This window comes from Chenopodium album, chromosome 15, assembly GCF_948465745.1.
Source record: "Chenopodium album chromosome 15, dcCheAlbu1.1, whole genome shotgun sequence".
In the NCBI taxonomy this organism is placed as follows: domain Eukaryota; kingdom Viridiplantae; phylum Streptophyta; class Magnoliopsida; order Caryophyllales; family Amaranthaceae; genus Chenopodium; species Chenopodium album.
This window is the reverse complement of record NC_137848.1, coordinates 30,626,188-30,630,222: the sequence shown is the minus strand read 5'-3', so window position 1 is coordinate 30,630,222 and position 4,035 is coordinate 30,626,188. Positions and strand designations below refer to the sequence as shown.

Below are 4,035 nucleotides of genomic sequence, written 5' to 3'. Positions count from 1 at the left end.
GAAGAAGAAGAACGAGAAAGCATGGGTGCTAATCCGAGAGTAGCATTGAAGGAGTTGGGAACTCAGGGAGCTTATAGGTTTGAAAGCGGAATTGCTCCACCTACGACATCGGCAAATGACTTTGAGATAAGATCGGCGATTATTACTTTGATAGAGAGGCGTCAATATTATGGAGCCAAGCATGAGAGTCCCCTCAACCATCTTAAGGAATTTGAGAAGTATTGCAATACCATCAAGGTGAATGGGGTTTCTCAAGAGTTCATTCGACTTAAACTTTTCCCTTTCTCTCTTATTAGACGTTCTCTAGAGTGGTTGGACAAAGAGGTGAAGCCAAACTCTTTGAGAACATGGGATGAAGTGACCAAGGAGTTTCTATCTCGATTCTATCCACAAAAGAAAACGGCCGAAGCAAGAGCTCTCATTCAAAGCTTCAAGCAAAAGCCAAATGAAAGTCTTTATGAAGCATGGGAAAGGTATAAGGAATACCAAAGAGAATACCCACACCATGGGATTCCAACCTATCAAATCATCCAAATCTTTTATGTAGGTTTAAGCCCCAAAGGAAAGTCTTGCTTAGATGCCGATGCCGGAGGCCCTATCATGAACAAAACGTAGGATGAAGTGGTGGACTTAATTGAAGATGTGGTAAGGTAACACATGGATTGGCAAGAAGGCGAGAGAGAGTCGACAAGCAAAAGCGATTCAACAGTGTATTCAATCGACCATCTCAATGCCATCAACAATTTGTCCTCACAAATCTCAAACTTGGGAAAGGAGATGACCTCAATTAAAGGCAAAGCTTGAGAGTGCTTCTTCACAAGCACCAATTCTTCCCTCCCACAATAAGGGGAGAGGTACATCTTCTAACTCTACTCCTCCTTCTACTTCAAATAATATGCCAAATGGATATGTGTTTTGTGATGTATGTGGGTTATATGACCATGTTGCTTCTAATTGTCCACATGCATTTGATAATTGTGATAATGTTGATAATAGTGATTGTGAGCAAGTGAATTTTGTTTCAAATAACAATGGACAAAGATTCGATGGACCAAGGAACTTTGGGAATAGAAATGCTCACCAACAAGGGAACTTTGATAATTATAACAATGGTGGTTATAGAAACCAAGGAAATCAAAGTTTCCGAGGGAACTATAATAATCAAGGCTATAATAATCAAAGCCAAGGTCAAGGGTATGGAAACCAAAGACAAGGTTAAGGCTATGGTAACCATTATCAAAACAATGGCCAAAATCAAAACCAAGGTAATTGGAGTAACCAAAACCGGGGGAATTTTCAAAACAACAATCAAAGGGGACTCTCACCCAGATTTGTTCCAAGAACTCAAGATAATGGTGAGAATTTCTATGCTCAATCTTCATCTTCTAGAACTACCTTGGAAGAAATCATCGAGAACCAATCTAAAATTTTAAACACTTACATGTCGGTAAGTGACAAAAAGTTCAATGAGATGATGACACACAACAAGATGCTTGAAACAAAAATCACTCAATTAGAAAATACCTGGAAAGAGAGTGTGAATGCTATCCCTTCTTCTTTACCCTCACAAGGAGTTGAACCTAAAAAACCCGCGTATTCTATCACCACAAGGAGTGGGAAAGTTCTTGAAGAGAGAGTTTCTAGGAAGAGTGAGGAAGGTGAGAAGGTGAGTGATTTAAGTAAGGAAAAAGAGATTGATGTGTCAAAGAAGGTGAGCAAAGAAGCCCAAGAGGAAGAGAAGAGTGATGAAAAAGTGCAAGAGGAGGTGATCAAGCCTAAACTTCTATATCCCCAAAACTTTTTGAGAAACAAAATTGATGAACAATTTGGGAGATTTCTTGATATGCTTAGAGAAGTTCATCTTTCAATCCCTTTCACCGAAGCCATGACCCAAATGCTAAGTAAGGAAATCTTGAGTGGCAAGAGAGAGTGCAATGAGATTGACTCGGAAAAGGTTGGGGAATGTTGTAGTGCTTTGATTCACAATGATTTACCCAAGAAAATGAAAGATTCGGGTAATTTCTCTATCCCTTGCAAAATCAATGGAAAATTGTTTCAAAATTCTCTTTGTAATCTTGGTGCTAGTGTGAGCATCATGCCTTATTCGGTCTTTAGGAAGCTTAAGTTAGGTGAGCTTTTTCCAACCAACATGACCTTGAAATTGGCTGATTGATCTATTACGTTTCCAAAGGGAAGAGTTGAGGACGTCCCCTTCAAGATAGGTGAGTTCACAATTCCGGTTTATTTTATTGTGCTTGAGATAGCGAAAGATGACAACATACCTATCATATTAGGGAGACCTTTCTTAGCTACTTCGGGAGCTTTGATCGATGTGAAGGGTGGCCTTATTATTTTGAGGGTTGGTAACAATGAGGTGAGTTTTGAGATAAATCGATGCATGAATCTTTGTCTTTTGTGAACGGAATTATGTGCATCAATTCACCTCATTCCAATGATAATGTATGCATGATTGTTTCTTCAACTAACAATGTTCTTGAGGTTTGTGATGATGTGCCTTCGAGTGTTGAAAGCAAGAAGGTTAGTGAAGGCAACAAGGAGCTTTTAAAGCTTGTGGATGAGGAGGTGATTGATATTCCTTCATGGTTTGAGCTCTACCCGAAAGAGGATGAGATTGACTCCAAAAGTGTTGATGGTGAGAAGCCGTCCACAACAAGGAACAAGAAAACAAAGAAGAAAAAGAGAGCTTTTATTAAGAAGAAAATGAAGTTGAAGCAACGTGAACTTGATTCAGAATTTTCAAAATTGAGAGTACATCCAACAATGGTGTGAAGTTGCCAAGGAATGAGAAGAAGCTTGTTTCCTCCATCACTTTGGACAAGGTGGTGTTCTTTGACCCTCCATGATTTGGAGGAAGGGTCGAGCTAAGGACCTTAAGCAAGCGCTTCCCGGGTGGCAACCCAGTTTTCTAACCTTTTCTTTTGATTCTATCTTTCGTAGTTTTCTTTCAATTGTTTTTCTTTCTTTTACTTGTTTTGTCTTTGGATTAATAGGTTGAATTCATGGAAATCAGACACCTCAAACGAGCGTGAGCACAATGGGAAGATGTTTCGTGGTAATTGGTGAGAGTATGCTCGATATTATTGAATTTCGAGTTGATGGGTAAGGTAATCAAGGAAGTGAGATTGGAAAATTTGTGTTTAAATGAGAAGCAAATTTGTGCCTGATGGGTTCATTATGGTGCTCTCATTATTTTGGGATGTTGAACCCACTGTTAAGGGGTTTAGAAACTGATGTGTTTAGTGGGTTCAATAATCCCGGGATGATAAAGATCATTAAGCCCATAGATGAACGCACCAAGAAGAAGAAGCAAGCAAAGGAGAAGAGCAGCAGGGGCGCGAGCTCGCACCCCTGCTATGCGGCCGCGCGGTGCCTTGCTGCACCTACTTCTTCTTCTTTCTCCTTTCTTTTCCTCATTTCATTCTCAACCTCACCCTCGTCCGCACTCTCCTCTCTCCCAAACCGAAACCCTAACCCTCAAACAACAAAAATCATCCCTCAAATCCTTCAAACAATTCACAAAATCAACACATTCTTACTCAAATTTCATCATTTTCATCAAAAATCATACTACATTCCTCCATTTCTTCTTCTCCAATCTCTTTCCTCCATTGAAGAGCAATTTGGGGATTTTTGTTATGGTGGATTTTGGTGCTTAAAACATGATTAAAATTGCTTCTTGTGTGGTATAATCATATTCTCTACCTTTATTTTGCATTATTACAACAATTTGTTAGCAAGAATTTGATTATGCATACTTGTGAATAGTAGTAGTACTGTTTTGGTTGAATTTGATGATTGATTAAGTAATTTTGTTGCTTATATGTGTTGTTTGTTGATGAAATTTGCCTCACATTGTGTTGTTGTTGATAGTGTAGCTTAATTGTGAAATTTGGTGGATATTTGTGGAAGGTTGAAATTTGGTATTGTTGGTAGTAAGTGGTGATTGTAGTTTTGGTTGGTTGAACCAAGGATATTGTGGTAGTGTTGTGCTTGTATTGTGATTGTGGTGAATTG

At 39.0% G+C, this 4,035-nt stretch overlaps 1 pseudogene; it reads right to left on the bottom strand.

Annotated features, from left to right (window-relative positions):
- Positions 1-414: 414 nt before the first annotated feature.
- LOC145583598 (small nucleolar RNA R71) lies at positions 415-512 on the bottom strand (annotated as a pseudogene).
- Between the last annotated feature and the right edge of the window lie 3,523 nt (positions 513-4,035).